Raw genomic sequence first — 22,064 nt, 5'->3', positions numbered from 1 at the left:
AAATGTTTCTTTTCAATATCTTAAAATCCCACTGAGTTATTCGCTCCATCAGAAGCTTTACAGTCCAGGCCGATCAGTAAGATATCAGGCTTGGTGGACTGAGACTCTCATGGTCCTTGGGTGAAAAAGTAAGGACAGGTGTGGTAACTGGTATTTAGGCCATCCAAGGCCCAGTTTAGCCCTGTGTGAGGGTGAAGCAGATGTAAATGAGCTTTTAAGCTGTAGCTAGTGAAGCAACATTCTCTGGAGCTACCTCATTTATCCCCCTCATCCTCTCCTAAGCTAGGGATCCAGACAGCCGTTTGAGGCTCGTGGTTGAGTTTTTGGAAGTGAGGGAGTCATTTGGGATGATGACCCAGATGCCCTGATCTTCTGTCCATCATGCCTCTGTTTCAGTCCTGAAATACGCTCACCTCCCAGAAGCAATGCCTCAGGAATTTTCTGACTAATATCCCTGTGGTCTGCATTGGCATTATAAAAAAAAACATTAGACTGCAAGATAATCTCTTCTCATTTAAAAAATGTGATTGTCTTTGGCGTGGATTTTTTAAAGACAGATTTGCCGTAATATCTCCAAAGACATATAGCATCGGTAATTGTCACACCTAATCTAGTGTGTTCCCTTCATTTTTTAAAAAAGCTAGTGGCTGTTGGATTACAGTTGCCATGGTTTCTTCTGTTTTGATCATTCTTATATAATGTTATTGGTGGCTGGTTGCTGTGAAAAATGAACACACACGCTCACAGTTTGTGTCAGTAAATGTTGCTAACCACCCCCTCATCCTTGTCCTTCCTCGAAGAGAGCAGCCTGAGGACAAACAACATCTCCTCTCACATCATCTTGCGCTCTCTTGTATTCATCACACCCTCTCTCCCTAGTTTTCTCCTTATCACCCTCTCATTCCCCATCTTGCCCCTTCCCCCCGCCTCCTTTTCCCTTCTCTCAGCTTCATTGTCACTGTTTTTTCTCCTTCCCTGCCCCAGTTTTCCCTCAATCCACTCTATGTCTCTCTCTGTTCTGTATTGATTTTCACAAGGCCTCTCCTGTCATATCTCCATATCTCTTAATTCCCACACTCACTTCATCTCTCTCTCTCCCACCTTGCGGGTTGTTTCCATTTTCACATGCAAACACAATCACACTCTCTCCCCCTCTCTATTATTTATCATTCTCCAGCTATATCTGTGAGGCACAAACCTTTCCCTTCCAGATAAGATTATTCCTAATCTGTTTTCTACTTTTCAATCAATCTCGTCTAAAATACCTCCACCCCCCTTAGCTGTGTCTCACTCACTTTAAAACAACAACAATGACACTCCTTTTCCTCTCTCCTCTGCTTCGGTTACCTCTTTTCATACCCAAGCTTTTGTTGTGTCTTTATGTTGGACTTCATACACACACCGGGTCTGGCCCCCTGCTGTGGTTTATGAGCACGGCAATGTGTGTTTGTGCTGCCTTTAACGCACTGCATAGCTGTAGAGCATTTGTAGTTTCAAAAAGGCTTATAATGCCACTTTCTCTCTGATGGCATCACTGAAAAAAAAACCACATTGCGTGTTTGTCATGCTGAAGATTTACGTCCAGTTCAGGCAAGTTTTACTGCAAGGTATTGCAAAGCAGCAGCCGTGGATGTAAAGTAACACCTTACTGGCGTCTCATTATAGAGCATCCACAGTGTTACCTCTAGTGAAGGTCCAGGTTTTTGAATAACATTTAAAATCTAAACGACAGAATTACATGTCAGTTGTTCAGTCCCATATATGCCATGAAAATGCTGACTGGTTGAGCAGGGGAGGATTGCAGGTAGGTAGGTTATGCCCATTTATGAATAAGATACAGATTAAGATACAGTTTAAACTCGTCTTTCACTTTTATAATCACAGATGACTGTGAGGATGACTCATGGAGAAAACAATGGCATTCAACAAAAGGAAAAGCCGCAATTGAACCACGGAATGTGCAATCACAAGGTGAAACATTTAACCACAAGGTATCAGACCTGCAAAAAATCCACACATTTTGACTAATAAATCCAACGGTTTATTAAACACTATGGAAAAAATATATCATATACATGTATGAGATGTCTTAAAAAAGTGCTCAAACATTAGAAATGTACAACTGAGTCTAACGTTTCAGAACAAGCAAGCATTTACAACTTGTTTGGAGATGTACAGTGTTTGTTAAATGTGGCAGTGAGATGATGATTGCTCTACATGCCAGTGTGTTGGCAGACATGTGTTCATTACTTTCAAATGTGTTATTGGTAGTTCTGAGTATCCTAAGCCTGGATGTGTTGGCTGTAAACGACACACAATGTGCAGACAGTCTGCAACGATTTTCATGTCATGAACCTGTTCAGTCGTATAGAACTGCAACATGTCCAACTTCAGGATTGTAGGAAGTGAGTTCTGCCATTTTGAGATTTGAGGGCACTTCATAGGGCATATTTTTAACTTTGAATACTGCTACTCTAAATATAAGTGATTTGCCTCAGAGTGCTTGATATCATTTCAAGCAGTCACCATCTTTTTATATGAAAGTTCAGAATATGGCGGATGTTATGTTATAGCCTTCAAGCCGATATAAACCAGAAATGAAATACTTTAGGGCAAAAGAAGGGAATGATAGGTACCTGCAGACCCTGAGGTACCTGCACGCAAGATCAGTCCTACAAAAACGTATTTTCTGGAGCATGTCTCTCCTCTCCTGCCCAGTTTTACTTATTACCGTTTAGGCATCTTCTCCCTGACTCACCCAACTTCTGTTGTTATACCCTCCTAGTCCCTCACTCTGATCCCACTTTCCACCCGGATCACGTTTGCTTTCTTTTTCTCTCTTTTTTTGTCTTTTATCTTGCTTTCAACACAACACATTATCCCTTTTTTATAGCTATGTGTCTATCGTCTATCTCCACGCCTCTGCCTGCTTCCAGTCTCCCATTTCTTTTCTTATCCTTCAAATTCACTGTTGCTTTTCTACCCCCACCGCTCCTCCAACCCCCCCTCTCCACATCCTCCTCCTGCTCGCCACCCAGCTCACGTCCAGGTCTGTTTCCACTGATAAGACTCTCAGTAACACCCACACGCAGAGGAACAGATAACGACGTTGCATTGCCAACATAGTTAGCATCACAGTTAACTGCTATCCCTCTCTTCCCTAATATCATTGTTAATGAATGTGTCATCAGCGATCATTCTCTCAGAGCCAAGTAGAAGTGATGACTAGACCAGCAATAAAACGACGAGGGAGAAGGTGAAAAGAAGATCTTTTACTCATTGGTTAATCCATTTTTGTTTGGGACTGTATTTCAAACCAAGTTATGACCTGACATGAAATGCCCGGCTCAGATCAAGCTACAGGGGTTCAGTTTATTATTGTTAGACACAGATGAAGTGCTTCAACACTAACAGAGTTTTTCAAGCATTAAAAAAAAAAAGTCTCAATTAATACTTTGTCAGACATTTATCTGACTTCAATGTAGGTATTCTTGAGAGTGCCACATATTGTGGACAACTTTCATATCTAAAGTGAAGCAAGAGGTGAAATATTTAGTTTGGGACTGATTTGACTGGCTTATATCTTTAACTAAACTTTGTAATACATTTTGTTCCTCATCTCTTACACTGGGACAAAGGGAAACTTTAAACAAGACAACCAATACCTCTTGATAGACGTGACAAATCCGAACCCTTTGAAACAACCCTTGGATGTTGCATGTATAAATATTTTACACAGCTTTATGTTTCGGAGTTTCAGACGCCTCAGTATAGAGTTACTTGATGGGAAATAGCTCAAGTCATATGAGAAGCATGTGTTATTTTTGTGAGTGTGACCACAGTCAGAGATGTAATTCCCCTTGGCTCGTCACCGTCTGCCTGAACACGCTGAAATGCAGAGAAGTTGCCAAATTGTAATGCAACAGTAATGAACGAGGCTATGATTGGTTATATGACACAGCTGCTGATAGAGAGCAAGTAGGCTAGACAAAAAAATACATCTATAATGTATGCTTGTTTAAATCAAATGTCATTTTTCAATCATCGAGAAGTTGCACTTATTATGGATTTGACTAGCATATCTTTAGGTGCTTAAGCACAAGGAGAGGAACGTGTGAGCATTAATCATTTGCAAGTGATACTAAAGCTCTACTTGGATGATAATGAAAAATAGACTTGATAGCTCTATTTATCGCATATTCTTTCCTTTCATATACAGGTATGATTTGTACTGCTTAAGTGTCGCACTCTATTCCATCCGAGCTATCTGACACATTCATGTCCGACCCACGTCCCACATACTCTCAAAACTCAAATGTCATCCTATTCTATCCTAAATGTCAGCGCAAATGAAAGTCCTCCCAAAAGTAAGGCTTCGAGCAAGGAGACTGTCACTTGGCTGCTGTTTAAGACCCACGCTGGTATTAAATTCTTACATACATTTGCAACCATCATTTTCAACACGTCCTGCACCCCACTCTGAAGACATCTTGTGTTTGCAGTCCCTGTGCGCCCACCAGGATATCTTTGCCATTCTTTGCCGTTCAGGGTGGAGCCATCGAACAAAAAAGAAAATTGTCAATGGAGCAGCAAATTATTTCATGACCTTGAAGTAGAAGATTTTTGGCTTCCTATTTCATCAATTGTGGGTGAAATACACAATATGACATTTATATTTTTCATAAAACTACCTGGTAAAAGTAATGTTAAAGGCAGGGTTTGGATTTTTTAAAGGAGGGTTGTATTAGCTACGGATGTAACAATACTTGAAATGTAGTAGTTGATACCATCACCAGTGACATTCCTCTATTCCCTGGCAGAAATTAAAATACAGTGCAGAAGTGAGTCCTGCTGCAGGGTTAAAGGAGTAGTATTTGGGTAACATTGAGTAATGTCACCACACGAGAGAAAATGTAAGAGGTGGATATCTCAGAACCTGAAACATATAAACATTGAGTGGAGAAGTAAGTGAGAAGATACAGTTTTGGCTGCTTAATGGGTAGATGCACCGAGGCTTCAGCAGAGGAAAAACATGTGATATAGGATGTTTAAATGTGTGTGTGTAGGTGGGTGTGATTGGATCAGTTGTTGGAGTAGTAGGTGTTTTGCTAGACTTGGCCTCCACCAGTCATCATGACATGCCCGACCCCTGGCCCAAGGGGTTGCAGGCCAGACTTCTCCTTTCCTGCAATGAGCTGTTAACTGACCCCAGGGGCAGTCAGTCAGGCTAGAAGAGTGTGTTTCTCTGTGTGTGTTTCTGTGTGTGAGTGTCTTTGAACCTCAGTACCCTTTTGATCTGATTTACCCTGACAAGGCAAGAAGACCGAACAATAAAAATGTCTATTTTCTCTCTCCCTCTCTTTCGTTTGCTCCCTCGCTCTCTCTGCATGCTTCAGGCTAAATGGGGGAGATTATTAAACAGAACAAACCACTAAAGGAATGACATTTCCAAGAGTAATTTTGGGGCCCAAATCCCTATTTTGAATGCTATACTCATTATACCACGTCACATTTTGGTGTTGTTTGTCTCATTAAGCCGGAGCAACATTACTCATAATACACAGTAGATGAATGTTTAAAATGTAGGCATTTCTAAGTTTGCAGCCTGTACTTGTTGGAGTGAGTTTTACAATCCTAATGACCACCAATGGGATCAACTCCCTGTTTCTGACCTGCTAACCCCATATGAGCCCGAGGAGACCTTTGCAGTCATGCCATCGACTCTGGAACAACCGGCTGGAGTAGATCAGGCAAGCCAGTTATTTTTAGTTTGGATTGCTTCAAGAACGTCTTTAGTTTATATTATTTGTCTCTTTTAGTCTTGACTGGTGTCTCTTCATTGTCAATATACAAAGCTAAGTCACATAAGCTAAGGTAAGCTTCTTTTTTCTTAAAGCAATTGATCTTTGTTTAACCTTGAAGATTTAAAGTAAACACATTTTATTTCTCTTTAAAGATAATGGCAACTTTGGAAATGGGGTTTAAAAAGGTTATAGTGCGGCAGACAAAATATTATTTTATCCAGATGGACAGAAGATAATTCTAAGTTTCTCGAGGAATGACATTGAGGTTAATTAGCTAAAGTCAGCCAGCTATGCTAAGTGATCATGGTAGCCTAATATTATCTGCAAAATATCAGCATTGTTATTAGCATTATCATTGTGAGCATATTAGCATACTGATGTTACCGCTAAAGAACTTTGATAGGAACAGCCTCTCTGTGTCTCAAATGTAGTTTTAATTCATGAATGGAACACAGACTGCTGCTATGTCGCTTTGTGCTTTTATTTATTTAAAATTCATTAATAAAATGTATTTTATCAAATCTAAATAATCTATATTTATTCAACAGTAATCTATTTATTTCTTGGTTTTGTCCCTAAGCAACTTAATATTTCCCTCTCTTTCAGGCTCAAAATGCAATCATCTTCTTTCCCGTTTTTTCTGCTTCCTCAATCTCTGCTCTGTCTCTTCGTTTTTCTTCCTGCCCGGCTGTTTAGAGAGACTCCCTAAACCGCACGCCCGGCAGCACACTGAATTGTGAATCCAAACAGCCGGAGCAGCAGCAGATAGACAGTGACTGGGAAAAGGGGGAGGGGGGTAGTGGGAGATAAAGAGTGAGAGAGTAGGGAGTGCGAGAGAGAGAGAGAGATGAAAACCTTGCTAAGCGAGAGAGAGGTGCTCACATTGAAGCAGGCAACAGCTACAGCAACAGCCCGCTCCTCACCCATCCTCCCTTTCCTCTCTCATAATCCCACATCCACGCCGGGGGAGATGGAGGGCACCCTGACCCGCTGAAGAGCACTGTTTGAAGGAGAGGGAAATCTCACCCCCCCACCCCACCCCCACCCCCCCTCTTGCGAGTGCCTGGATCATATCTTTGGATAACAACGAACAAGGAGTGAAAGGAGGTGTGTAAGCAAACGAGCCTGCCGGCGGAAGGAGGGAGTGGGAGAGAAAGAGGAGGATGAGTGGCAGGTTTAATACAGATGCCAGGCTCTGAGAGTGAGGCGGAGACAGACTGAGGAGCGGAGGACCGGCACGTGTGGAGCAGCGTCTGCAACTTGCAATTTAGCTACGCACACAGCTGGACAGATGAGGAGGCATCAGGGACCACGCTTCAGTCCTGGGTATGTACATTAATACTTCACACAGACTTGTTCCTTTTATTCTCAATGGTTGCTGTGTTTTAAGCAACGGAGCACGCAGACACTTGAAACGCAACAGTGCGTGTGTGTAGATCTTCAGGGTTGACGACTACCCACCCTGACAAGTCTCCCTACTTGCCCTCAGTTACTTGCAGCATAGGAAGAAGGATGAGAGATTGTGTGTGTTTGTGTCCCTGGTCATGTTTCTAACCATATACATCCCGTTATAACGGTGTTGTAAAGCGCTGAGGCATTTCATAATGGGTTTCGTAAGCTGTCAGAGTGATGCATGTAAATAAACCTCCACTGGCAAAATGTTGCCATGATTCATGATGCCGGACAAAATAAAGCATCACTCTCATCGCAGCACTTGTTTTTGGTGTCTGTAGCATTGCTCATTACATGAACCTTGTGCCTGAGTCATAAATTGTGCACAATAAAAAACAAATCTCAAAGGTATAACTTATGTAGCTGCTGCAAAGAGATTGTAGCTTAAACTTATTAGTGTACTCTGATCTGAGACACATAGCTCTGTTTCCCACGCTACACTGCAGGGTGCCATGTACATGACATGCCTGGCCAGCCGTTTTGTCATGTTGTGGTAGAGTGCATATGGCTTATAAAGAACTGTTCTTTTTCTCATTCTACTCCCCCAACTCTCTTTCTGCTCCCTCTTCAACCATCTTCCTCCTTTCTCTGTTTCCAATTATAGGCTGTCACCTCTCCCCCTTTCCCCTTGATTCTATCTCCTGTTTCGTTCTTTTGCTAAGCAATTACCTTTACCTGGCTCGGCCCCTCCGGACAGCATGGCTGGATAGGTTCCTGTCCACCTTTTTGACAGTCAAAGTGAAGGATGGGTGATCATTTCACAGCTATTTTCTTCAAGTTGCCCAACCTGAGCAAAGAGTAGCTTCAACACGTTAGCCACACTTATTTTTCCTGCTCTCATTGGTTCAGAAAAGATATGTAAATAGCATTTAGCTGTGGCGGCTTTTCAATGTGCGGTGGAATTGTGCCTCTAATCATGCAATCAGCTCATTATTTCCTGGTCCTCATTAACTTGTTTGGGTTTCTAACTTTATCACTGTTTGCAATCTTGTCTTTCTGACAACAGAACGTAAAAAAAATGTACCCAGACAGAGCAGACGGGCACATCGCTCCCAGCAAATGGCAAACTTTATGTGTGTGTAAATACTCACCAGACAGCTCAAACCCCTCCAATCACAACTTTTCTCCCTCGCTGATACCTTTCAATACTTTATGGATCCGTTTTTCTAAACTGCTCGCTTTTCGTTATCCCCGTATCTTAAACCTCACTGGCAACAATTACCCTATATAACCTCTTTACTACAATATGACAACTCCTACAGAAACGCACATATTTACATAAAAACAGGCTCACACTCCCACACACAAGTATAAACCTTTTAGTACAGCAGTGTGACGGCTTCCTGAAGGATAGCATCACTTTCCTTTCTCCTGCTAAGCCTGGTGAACTGTGGGAAAATACACAGAAGTATTTAGAGGCTCCAAATGAGGCATTACTGATGAGAAGGATGAGGACATAATTAACAGAGATGGTAATAGTGACACAATTGAATAATAAAAGATTGAGGCAATAATGGAAGAAAGTGAGGAATGTTAAGGAGAGAAAATAGTTCTGACTGAAATATGAGAGAATGTGGGTAAAAAGATGGTTGGCCTCGATGTTCAAAGGTGCTGATGTCTTTTTCTTGTGAATGGACACAGCAGAAAAGTGTTAGTTTTCAGCTGGCTCTGGGGGAAAAAGGGTGAAGAAAGACACAGACTGCCAGTGGAAGAGGAGGATGTTCATTTGTTCATAAAAGCATCCTGCCTCTCTTCAAAGACAATTGCGGCTTATTAGACGTTGGTTGATATTGTTTTCATAAGAAACATGAATTGTTACACATGCACTTTTGTTTGTAAACCGACAAAGTTTAGCCAAATTATCTTCATTTGTGTTCGTTGAATAGGAAAACTATGCATAACATCCCATTTATTTCAGAATACTTTTCAATGTTTTAAACATTTATCCATTTTTTAAATTCACATTTAACTCTGTCTAAGTAATAGTGTAACAAATTGGAGCTAGCTTGGTAAAGACTGAGAAACACAACATTTCGTGAGCATAAACACTTATTTAAAGCTGCCTTAATCAGATGTCTATTTGTATTTTGAAAAGTGTCATTCACAGTGATGAACACACAGAAAATGATTTTCAATAGAGCGTTTTAGTAGTTATCAGGACATTTTTAGCAGGAAAGATCCAATAACTGACTGTACGCTGACTCCTCGTCACAGACACAGTTAGTGACTAAACATAGTGAAGTATCAAAGAGCTAAAGAGCACAATATTTACCTCAGCAGTTGATTGACACCAACAGAGTGAATAGAGTTTGACCTGCATTTGTAATTTGTCCTGAAACATGATTCCAAATAGTGGATAATATTGTTTTAAATCATTCGGATGTAAAAATACATAGATAGTAGAGCTATAGCTCTGCATTCTTGTACTGTTTGTTAATAGAAAGACCACCAAAGGTTTAAATGAACTTCTGAGAGTCACAAACAGGACATTTTAGATTTGATAGTTTATGTGTGATGGCCATTGTATTATTACTGCAGTTTGTATTAAGTAATGGACACAGCAATGAATATAAGTCACAGGTTGCATGAAAGCTGAATCTCCCTTTTAAGGCTTTAACGCCTCAGTGGAGCAGGGAGTCTGGGGAACATGGAAGTTACTGAAACACAGGAGGTTAAGACTCCTGGGGGAAACTGAGTGCGATGAGAGGAGAGAAAGAGTTAAGGCGGGCCATTTAGTGAGAGGATTTGATTGGGAAGGTGTGTGGGAGTGTTCAATGAGCTTTGGATGGATGAGTGTGTGTGTGTGTGTATGATGGTTGACCTTGAGAAATGCACAAAGGATCTTAAGGGATGTCCTTTGTGGAGGATTGCTGCTATAAGTATACTGAATGGTGATTGAGGTGTGTGAAAGGACAAGGGCATAACGCCCATTGCTATCTACCGGTATGCACTCACACAACCTGCATGCCACACACACAATAAAAAACAGTCTTAATTCAACTGTTGAATTACAGCACGGAGGCTTTCAGTTGCATCAGAGGTCACTCACAAAACTGAATTTAATGGTCTTGCTTCCAATATCATCTAGTCCAACACCATGAGTGTGTACTGAGGTTATTAGGCTTTTAAGATGTCAGCCGAGTGTTGTCGCACATGCTCAGTGTGGAATAAAGGGCATGATCCCAGTCAATAACAAACAAGCTGGCTTCTATCTCTGGGAAAATAGCCAGCAGGTGGGAACCACGATTCCTCTGCAGTCTCACTGCTCTATTACAAACCCCCTGACCGTCTTCCCAGCCTCCTCTTCCTCTCATCTTTGCGCTTTATTTTTTTCAATCCCCTCCCAAGCAATAAATTATTCTTTCTCGCACCTTCCCTGATTCCCTCATTCCGCCCTTTCACTTTTCATTTCGCTTACTTTAATTTACTTTTCCCTGCTGTATTTTCTCAGACGTGACCCTTGTGCCTTGAGATTCTGTTGTGCGTTCTTCCACGCACGCTTTCTGTCTTTCTTTCTGTCTCTGTGCCATCCTTACTTTTTGTTTTCCCATCTCTCTCACTCTCTATCCCTCTCCCTCTCTCCCTCTCAGCTGCTTGGTTCTGATGGGAAAGTTTTAAGGTCACCGGGGCACCTCTCGCCTCATAATTAATTTGCAAATAAATCCAAAATAGACTCTCAAATGGAAATTGGTGATCAAATTGTTCCTTTCAAATTATAAAAAAATCATTGTGTTTTCAGAGATAAATTGCTGGTTTGTCCATCCAGTTTTTCTCTTGAAGGATAAGGGATGGACACTGTGACTAGAGACAGATACAGATTACATTTGCAATATATTTTTAATGACTCATTGTTTACAGTTACACTATGGCTTGTCTCATTCAGAATAAAGCTTCTTTCTCTGACACCTCTCTATGAGCCTACATAGTAATGCATTTTCATCCCTAGAAAGCAGAATAATAAACAAACAGCCTTTTTTCCACAACATCACATAACTGCAGTTAATGTAACACTCTGCCAGCGGTCATTACTGTCAAACAACAAATGTGAGAACATGTGCTGGCTTTGTGAAGAGTCCAGTTTGGTTCTTAAAATGGAAACAACAGAGCAGACCATTTGTTGACCTTCAAGCGAAGCAGACACATGTTGATGCTAGCTGGACTTCTCTCTGACTCTCTGTTCCTCCGTTCATGTAATGTTACTGGTTGTCGAGCCGCAGATGATGCAGAATAATACTTTCTAAAATGTTAATATAATATATCATCATCTTTACGTCTACATGTTTTTTTCGACCAACTTTCAAGTTTGTAGTTCTTCAGACCTAATGATGTTGACTTCTTGCCAGTTTATGACCAGTGTTGGTAAGGAATTCAGGCAACTTCTGCCCTAAACATGTGACCAAAATAAGACCTTTATGAGAGTTTAAAAAATAATAATATCTGTAGTTGTGGGTGTTACTGCAGTAGGCTGGATGAGAAATAGCAAAGGTGGGAATCTTGAAAGGAGTTGGGTCCGCCAAATGTGTGTGTGTGTGGCACACCTCTCATTACCTGTCCTTCTTGAATTAAAGACTTGTGTTTCTCAGGCTTCATTAAATGTTGATGTGGTTCAGGAAGTGTGGTTTCGACCTGTTGTATTTCCGAACAGTCCATTCAGTGTATATGTTAATCATTGGATGTAAAATATATGATAGTAGGTATAGTTGATCTTGTCTGTTGTTAATGAAAGACCACCAAAGTTTAAATGACACTTCTGAGTCCATAACTAGGACTTTTAATTGATAGTTTATGTGGTGCCATTGTATTATTACTGCAGTTGTTTAGTAATGACACAGCAATGCATATAAGGTCACAGTGATGAAAGTTGAATCTTCCTTTTAGCTTTAACCTCAGTGAGCAGATCTGGGACTGTGAAGTTACTGAAACACAGGAGTTTAAGACTCTGGGAAACTGGTTTGCGATGATGTGGTAAGAATGAGTTAAGTGGGCCATAGTGAGGTGTTGTTGGGAAGGTGTGTGGAGTGTTATGAGCTTTGTGATGGATGTGTGTGTGTGTGTGTGTATGTGTGTTGACCTTGAGAATGCAACAAGATCTAGATGTCCTTGGGATTGCTGCTATAAGTAAACTGATGTATTGGGGCAGTGAGGACAAGGCATAATTCATCTACCGTATGCATCACAGCAACTTCATGGCACAACACATAAAAACAGTCTTATTCAATGTTGATTACGCACTGGGCTTTCAGTTGCATCAGAGGTACTGCAAACTGATGTTGATGGTTTGCTTCATATCATCTAGTCCAACCATGAGTGTGTACTGAGGTTGTAGGTTTTAAGATGTCAGCGGTGTGTGTCGCACTGTCAGTGTGATAAGCATGATCCAGTCAATAACAATCAAGCGCTTCTACTCTGAAAATAGCCAGCTGGTTGGACCCATTCCTCTCAGTCTATTGCTCTATTCACCCCCTCGCTTCCAGCCTCCTTTCTTCATCTTGCCTTTTTTTGTATCAATCCCCTCCAAGATATTAATTGAATGCTGTTTCGCATTCCTGATTTCCTCATTCGCCTCTGTCATTGTTCATTTCGCTACTAATTACGTTTTCCCTGCTGTGAAATTGTCTTCAGACGTACCTTGTGCCTTGAGATCTGTTGTGCGTCTTCCCACGCTTCGTCTTTCTTTCGTCTCGTGCCATCCTACTTTTGTGTTTTCCAATCTTCATCTCAGTATCCCCATCTCCTCTGACACTGCTTGTTCTGATGGGAAATTTAAGGTCACTGTGGCACCTCTAGCTCATAATTAATTTCAAAAAGTCCAAATAAGTTCTAAAGTGAAATGTGTAATCAATTGTCATTTCAAATATTAATAAAAATGATTGTGTTTATTCAGGTAGCACTCCACAAATTGTGGATTTGTCACTATAGTTTAATTAAATTTGAAGTAAGGGATAACTGTGAGCAGGCACAATACATATACATTCTTGCATGTTCATTTTTTATTGATGACATCATTTCTACAGTTTCACTTATTGCTGCTACTTACTAAATAAAGCTACTCTTCTAATTGACTTTCTAATGATCCACATGTATGCAGTTTTCATCCCTAGAAGCAGCAGATAAGTAATCAAACACCTTTTTTCCACAACATCACATAACTGCAGTAATACACTCGTGCACGGCATACTGTCAAACAAAATAGTGAGAAATGGCGGTTGTGAAGAGTCAGTTTGGTTCTAAATGAACAACAGAGCATACATTTGTTGACCTTCAGGAAGCAGACACATGTGATGCTACTGGATTCTAATGACTTCATGTTACTCGAGTTATGTAATGTATATTGTTCGACCAGCAGATGATGCAGAATAATATTCTAAATTGTACTATAAAATATATCAGATCGTTTACGTTACATTTATTTTACCAACTTATATTTTAGTTCTTCATACTAATATGTTGACTTCTTTGCAGTGTTATAACCAGTGTTGGTAAGAATTCAGCAACTTCGCCCTAAAATGTACCAAATAAGTCCTTATATGAGTTTAAAAATAATAATTCTGAGTTGTGGTTTGGTACTGCGTAGGCCTGGTGCAGAATAGCAAAGGGGAATTGAAAGAGTTGTGTCGCCAATGGTGTGATGGTGGGCCAACTATCCATTACCTGCTCTTCTTGAATTAAAGACTTGTGTTATCTCAGGTGCATTATTGGTTGATGTGGTTCAGGAAGTTTGTGGCTCGTCTCACCTGTGCTTTCCCGTCCTTCGCAGATGTTAATGCAGGTCAATGAGATGACCCTTTTATATGTGTGTGGTGTTTATGTGTGTGTGAAAGTGCACCTGTGTCCATATTGGCCTTCATTAATTGAATTTTAATGCAGGTTAAATAGTATCACCTACTTTTTTAATAATGCAACTCAATAAGGGGCACCCGCAGGATGCAGGAGTTCCACTTCCTTCACTTTTCTTTTACTCTGTCTTAATTTGTGCTGTGTGTTAACCCGTCTTTTTAAGTACCTTGGATGCTGGTTTTGTGTGTGTGTGTGTGGTGTGTGTGTGTGTGTGTGTGTGTGTGTGTGTGTGTGTGTGTGTGTTGTGTGTGTGTGTGTGTGTGTGTGTGTGTGTGTGTGTGTATGTGTGTGTGTGAGAACATCTAATGCCATCTGTAGAACAGACCTTTGGGGCAGGGGGGGACGGTATTCATTAACTTAGCTGCATGACTTCTAGGCAAGAGCACTACGCCGTGTGTGTGTGTGTGTGTGTGTGTGTGTGTGTGTGTGTGTTTACGTGTGAGCTCTTTACATCAATAAGGTCAATCAGTCTCACTAGTATGCTTCACTTTCCTCCTCTCCTCTTTATTGTCTTTCTCTCCCTCGCAGTCCTTCGCTGTTTCATCTGTGTTTCTGAGTGGATGAACAGCTTTCTGATCCGTAAGGACTCTGTTAATGAATGCTGTATTGATATTGATTTGTCCTCTGATCCCTCGGTTTGTTCATTCGCAATACAGACCAGGTTTCCTGCAATGTGGAAAGGAGGGCTTAGCTGATAGCCGTGATGGAGTGTTGTGACCCGGTCCTGCAAATTGGATTTTAATGATTCAAGTATCATTTCTTGAACACTGCTCTCTGCTCGAGGCAGAAATTAAAATGTGCTACCCTCTATGAAAGATTGAAGTAAAAAGGTCAGGAAATAAATGTTTTGCCTTTTTTAAAGCTGAAACAGTGTTGTAATACTTCATTGGCATTTCACAGCATTATTAAATAATGTGATCTTTTTCAATTACTACAGGGTAGCACTCCACCCAGAGGAGGGATTTTCACTAACATGTCTTAAAATAAATGTTTGAAGTAAGGGATAATGTGCAGCAAGGCCACAAGATCCTCTATATATTCTTTCGGTGTTCATTTTTTATTGATGACAATACACTTTCTAACATTTTCACTTATTGCACGACTACTTACTAAATAAACCTACAACTTCATAATTGATTTTCAAATGATCATATTGCTTCCGCCAAGAAAATAGATAGTATGTTCCCCGGCAGACTGATGACTGGAACTATGATGGCAGCACTGATCGAGGTTTTCTGTAAATATCCAAGTCTTCTGACATTTTCTTTTCCATTAACCAGTCTTTAAACACTTTTCAGGTGATTTCTTTGAATTCCAGTCTGTCTTTTCACCCTTTACCTTCTGCTTTTTAAAAAAGTTTCTTTACTTAGACAGTTCAGCCATCATAAATCCAAAGTTTGGTGCTGCTAGAAATATAAAAAGTAATACAAAAATGATTCCATGGTGTTTTCTGACAGAGAAAACTCAATTTTGTCGTCCACAGCTGACGTTAATTTGACTGGATTTATTTCTGTGGACTGATGTAAATGCATAAGGTTCCTTGATTATCCTTGGTAACGGTCTGTTAGTAAGAATTAGCAGACCTCTGGAATATCCTAATTGGCCTATAAGATTAGAGTATTCAATATAGCCATGTTAACATTAGAATTAGAATTAGAATTTATTTTCTGAAAGAATTTCTCAAATGCAGGCTTCTATTTCTGTTAATTTGATGGGGTTGTGCATTTTCACCACATTAATCTTCCTTCACCCTGCAGTGGGAATAATTTGTTTGGGGGAATGTAGATGCTCAGATTTTCTGTTATGTCCTTCAGCACTGACCCCCCACTCTACTCAGACACACAGACTCACACACATGCACACATACATTTGGCTCTGAGGGAGCACAGATTCAGACATTATTTCTGCGTCACTGCTACACAAACAGGCTTGGAGAAGCCCGGGGACTGTTCACCAATGCTGTGTGTATGCACACACATAGACACACACTCATTCAGGCAAGCACACATGTGCGTCACCCTCCCTTCAGGACTTGAGGCATGTGGAAGCCACTTGGGGATGTCAGCACATATGTGTCGCTTTGTCCTTTATAAGTGTCATGTATAATAAAAAGGCCAGTAGTTGGGTAACTGTGTAAATGTATACAGTATTTGCTAAAGGTTAGGCGCCTCTTTAAACTGACATCTCTCTTTGCTTGACTTATGGTTTCATGTATACAGCAAAACTTACTTTCATCATGTGCTTCATTGCGCGGAGCCCTCTGTGTGTTCACTAGGTAAATTGGTCCTTGGCTTGTTGCCTTTTAGCAAGGCAGCATTTGAAAGCAAATACGAGACAACTTCGGGGAACTTTCGATTTTGTTGAAAACAAAGGAAGAAAAGAGGGCTGCAATATTTCCATGTATTTACAGAGGTAAAGAGAGTAAGTTTAGATGGACTTGCGTGACTGACTGTGTGGAGTCCCCTGACTCAGTGTGTTTTAGCTGCTTGTTAAAGTGGCTTGTTTGTTTAGAGAGGACAAAAGCCCTTGGCGAGTTACTTCTTTTCTTCTTGGTTCTCCTTCTGGTACCTTCTTCCCACTAACTAACTTTAATGGTCCGATCATAAGACGACCCGTCTTATCCAACAGCAAAAAGTTTTTCTATATACAACATTTTTATTTTTATTTCATTCCTGTTTGAAAAGATAATGTTCTGCTAGGGGAGAAGAGAATCCCCATTCCTAAAAACCTTTTACCTGTTATTACCTGTTGGCATTTTTTCGAATGTTTTGTTTTGAGCACTTCGTCAAGATATCTGTAATAGAGGTTTTGTTCTAATAGATGCAATTTACTTTTTTAACTTGTCAGGTATTGATTTTTTGGAGATCTGTAAGAATGTCATGCATGTTAAAGTGGACCACTTCAACACGTGTAGGGCCAGTGTCACATTCAAATAGAATATCTGAGTCTGTGAATACATCTTCACATGACATGAAATATTATCACGTACGGTATCTATCCCAATAAAGTATTTATAAACTTTTGATTAACTCCTTATTGGTTTTCTTTGTAGTCTGTCAGCTTTATTCTCAGTTGATACAATATGCTGTGTCAGCTGCACCTGTGGGTGTGGAATTGTACTGAGCTGCTACTTGAAGGCATTAATCTCCACCTTCACATCCTTTTACATTTTTGAAGTCTTTATTCCTGTATCTCTCGTTTCCTCTCTCTCCTCTCCTTCCTGTTTCACCCTTGTTTCACACTTTTCTGACCTGGGCCTCTACTGAACCCCCCCACCCCCTTTCTATTCGTCCTTCCTTTTAAACATGCAGTCATGAATTTATTATGCGAATCAAAATAGAGCAATGACTCTTTGTCCCCATCTCTGCATGTCATTGGTCGAGAATGAATTATTCAGAAACCACGGTTGAAGTTAGGATCGGGGGGGGAAAAAAGGGAATTATTTTGGAGCCACACCATTCAGGCTATTTTCGAACGGCGAGCTGTCAGCGTCTTTCCTGCAGCGCTCACTCTTTTCTTCTCGCTCTCTATCATTCCTCCCACCAGTTAACGCACTTTCACATGAAGATAGAACAGAGTCTTCTGTCTCCTCTGTCCTTGGGAAGGACTGCGTACTAAGCAGATAGGATGGGATTGGCATTGCATAAGTCAGCGTGGCTCTGTGTGTCCTTGTTTGTTTTGTGTCTTGGTGTGTGTATGTGTACATTTGTTGTGTTTATTATCGTCTGTCACCATAATATGTTGCTTGATAGGTTTGTGCATCTTCCAGCACCAATCCCGAAGGATGTTTGTCAGTACGTAAGTGGTGATTATGGATGCTGTTTTTTCCAGATTTCTGCTGAATAGCTTTGATGGCATAACATGCAACAGACAGTTTATTTCATCAGCCTTTTCCCTCAAAGACAGCCATTGATCTCATTACGGAGCGCTTGCTGCCTCACTCTCTTTGACTCTTTGACTCTTTGACTCGAGTGACACTTATTGAATGCCAATAAAGGAGTTCCACAAACTCTCAGTTTGCATGATGGTTTATGAAGAGGAAATCACAGGTGAAAGGCTCAAGTGCATATTGCGTTACATCAGAGGGCTGTATGGAAATCAAAATAGTGCAGCAAGGGATCTGATGAACCTGCAAGGCTGCAACAGAGGCCACTGAGCGGTCAACCACCTACACATCCATACATGCTGTTCACATGGACAAAAATACAGACACAAGAACATTGTGCGCACATAAGGTCAATCATGCGCTTGGATACACACACATGGATGCAGATGCACACTTGGATGATTATTCTCGGCCTCCTGGGGCATCATTGAAACTTTTCAGCCGTGACCTCGCTAAGAGGGAGAGAGGGAGTGAGATGAGCATTAGAGGGAGCGAAAATGAGAGACGTAGAGTCCTTGAATTTTAACCGGATGCTCCCTGGGGAGAACTCCAATCATCTCTGTGTGTCTTCAATGCCAGTGTCCCACAGATTTATTTTCAGTAGCTCAAGCATCCCGACTGCTCTGATATTCTTTCAGGGGAGCTCGTCTGCTATCACTCACTTTTTAGCTGCTTTTCCGGGACAAAAAACCTTGATGAATCAGTGGGAAAGTGTTTCTCTTATCCGGTTGTAGCACTGGATAATGACATTCCTCCAGCGGTAGCCAATTGTTCCAGAGCAGAGGATGTACCAGAGGATGAATGTCACAATTGGTTATCAGTAATGCGATCACTGTTTCAACTACATTATCCCTATGGTAGTGTGTGTGTTTTTTAAAGGGATATTTTTGTAATGTGTATTTCATTTTTGTAGTTAGAGCTACCCATGGCACTCACACAGGTAAATAATTAAGTCAGAGAAGACAGCAACATTGCTATGATGAAGACCGAAAATATGAGATTGGAAATAATTCAACACATTTTCAGAATTCCTGCTGAGTTCATATCAACATCAAGGACCGAGGCTTCACCAGGTGTTTACAGGACATGTGTGCTTCAACATATACAGTATAAAGGCTCCAGGTGGGTCTTTTCTGAGCCCCAGTAAGTTCAACTCTTCACCAGAGGCATTATTTCACATTAGCTGTGTAGTGGGAACTCTAGTAACTTTAGGGGTTGGAGCAAACACTCACTATATTTTGAGTTGTCCTTTATTCCGTTATACTTACAGATATACACAGATATTGATATTGAAAAATAATTATTGAGCTTGGAAGCAGCAGTTGACTAAGCTATTTCATCGGTAGCTGTTCACATCATTTCGATTATACGACAAATCCTTCTTGACATTAAATCTCCAGCTCTTTTCTCATTTTCACATAGTGTATGGTTTTAGCAGCTATTGTAGCTCTATAGCTTAGTCTGTTGTGTTGGTCTAAAAACATTCTCCACCCTTAGACAGCCACTGTTTTTTCCTGGTGAAATTTGGCATGGAGGTCAAGTGATTGTCTGTTTGTGGGAACTTTTTTGTAACATGCGCATAATCAATTGCTGCTATCTTGAATTTGCCTGCGTTTCATAATGTTTACCTTAGTCACGCACGCTTTTTGTTCAGCTGCGTATGTTACCTTTCTAGAAACGTCCTACCTTGTGATCCCGCTTCTCCTCCTCTTCTTCTTCTTCCTCCTCCTCCTCCTCCTCCTCCTCCTCCTCCTCCTCCTCCTCCTCACTATGATGTGTTTCTTATCATCACCTTGCTCTACAGTGTTTACAAAGCCACATGTATGTGTGTATACATACAGTACGTGTGTGTATATGGGGTTTTTTGTATCCTCCTCTGGGATCTCTGGTGAGAAGAGCATCCTGGAAATGTGATGATCGCCTTACAGTATGTCCTGTGAAGCACCATCTTCTTACACACACAGAGCTGCACAGCACACACACACATATGGTCTGTTGGTGTTGAACATCCACAAGCTGAACGGTTTTATCAGTGCTCAGGGATTGTCGCCTTTGTTTCGTCAGTACAAAGGATTCAGCTCTCTCCTGCTTTCTTTTATTCTGCATCTACATCCTTGTCACTCTCCATTTCTCTCCCCACGTCATCCATTCCCATTTTTTCCGCCTTCACCTCTATTTTTCTGTATTTCACAGCCCCCTCTTTCTGCCCCTTCATCCCCACATCTGAAACGGTAGCGACGGCTCCCATTGGTTGCGCCAACAGAATCAGAGAAACGGGCAGCCAATACGCTTTCGGGCTAACAGGGTCACCATTATCCATGAAGCACTGCAATTACTCTGCCGTCTACATCCCTGCCATGTATGCATATGTAATGCTTTCGCCATCCTTGTACCTATACAGCACATTCCTACTGTACTGTATGGTTTATTAACAACAGCTCGACGGACTGAAATGTCCTCTTATATGCTGCAGGAATATTTGTCAATTTATTCCACTTTACATATTTGATTTTGTGCATTGTTAGACCAAATCCAATTTAATAAATAAAATTAGAAATTGTGTTAAAGTCTGATTCATGGTAAATTTGCAATCAATTCATGCATTCAGGTCAAAGCTATGTACATATTCATTGTAACTGTTCTCCCCCTTGTCATCCGGCACCATGCTGCTCTTCAAAGACTGGGGATGGAAAGCTGTCACACTCTCCCCCTCCCCCTTCATTTTCCAACTCGTTTCTTTTCCCGCTGTTTACTTGCCACATCGACAGTTATATATTTGTACCAGTCAGTCAGCCAGAATGCATTCAGCTGTGCAAATTACAAGAGATTCCCCTTTCTTTCTTCTTTGGACAGATGTGGCCTTTTCACTCAGTAAAATGGCATCCACATCTTGCACGTTACAGACTGAGAATATTTTAAATGCAGAATCAGGATTTGGCGTCTCTTCTGGCATCTGACTGAGAGTCGGACCTGATTTGCATCATTAGATTCTCTCAACTGTGGAATAGCTTTGACCTTCCTCCATCATTAGTGACAGAGTGTCCCTCTTATCCCCCCCTCCCCCTCTTTCACTCCTCTTTCCACCACTTATTTCCTTTTCTCCATGTCCATCATCTCCTCCCCTGATGCCCAAATATATCAATTGCTCACACTGTGGGCATATTATGCAGCTCTGCGCTTATCTATTTCAATCTCCTGCCTTCAATTTCTTTTCATCACAATTCTTCTTGTGGTCTTCTTATAGGCGCTGGTGGTATATTTAGGGGTGTCAGCTGCCTTTGTTTTAAATTCACTGTTTGGCTTTCACCTAAAAAACAGTTCAGAGAATTTTATTTATTTTTTTTTTTTTCTCCATACCAAAGGGATCTAAAAACACACTTCCAACTTATACACACACACACACACACACACACACACACACACACACACACACACACACACACACACACACACACACACACACACACACACACACTGAGCTGTACAGGGTGAAAAAGGGGCTGTTTTGCATTTCAGGTGAGGTGTCTCCAGGGGAAATGTTTTTACTTAGCAGCATCGCCTGCTATCATCTCAATCTGCGGATGGTCCGTTGGCGCTGAGAAGAAGACGTGATTTAACTTCTCAATGACCAACCCTTGGGATAACCCCACCATTTTGTTATCTGGAAAGTCATTAGCCTTTAGAAAGGAAACGACACCAGAAATGAACTCCCTTCGTATTTTGTCTGGAGCCCCGTAATCAGAGCTGTGATGGCTGGTTGTGTAAGGGAAAGGGTATTCTTCTTTGGCAACAATGTGAGACCTCCTTCATCAGCATTATCCACACAATTCTGTACTGCCATGGATAAAATAAGACAAATAAATATTCTGTGAGTATTTAATAAACTTGAGAGAATAACGTTAAAAAAAAACTCAAGGTGATGACCAAGCTTTTTTTAATCTTGTGTGAGATAATTAATGAATCATTTCAATCCACACCAGTATTAAGGCCACAGATCGACAAAGGGAATTTTAATTCTACGCTGTCCAGTCACTTATCAGACTGTGTGTCACTCAAAATAATTGCTGTCTGCATGTGTGAATGTG

The 22,064-nt window shown here is 40.9% G+C and overlaps 1 protein-coding gene across 1 annotated transcript in view; it reads left to right on the top strand.

The window, feature by feature from the left end:
• The first annotated feature begins 6,704 nt into the window (after positions 1-6,704).
• Positions 6,705-22,064, top strand: part of LOC134866183 (leucine-rich repeat and immunoglobulin-like domain-containing nogo receptor-interacting protein 3) — a 29,208-nt gene continuing 13,848 nt past the window's right edge. Inside the window, exon 1 of the mRNA XM_063886189.1 lies at positions 6,705-7,130. The gene's annotated coding sequence lies outside the window, so the exon portion shown is untranslated. The remainder of the gene's footprint in view (positions 7,131-22,064) is intronic.

Source organism: Eleginops maclovinus, chromosome 6, assembly GCF_036324505.1.
Source record: "Eleginops maclovinus isolate JMC-PN-2008 ecotype Puerto Natales chromosome 6, JC_Emac_rtc_rv5, whole genome shotgun sequence".
Taxonomy (NCBI): domain Eukaryota; kingdom Metazoa; phylum Chordata; class Actinopteri; order Perciformes; family Eleginopidae; genus Eleginops; species Eleginops maclovinus.
This window is presented reverse-complemented; position numbering and strand designations above follow the sequence as displayed.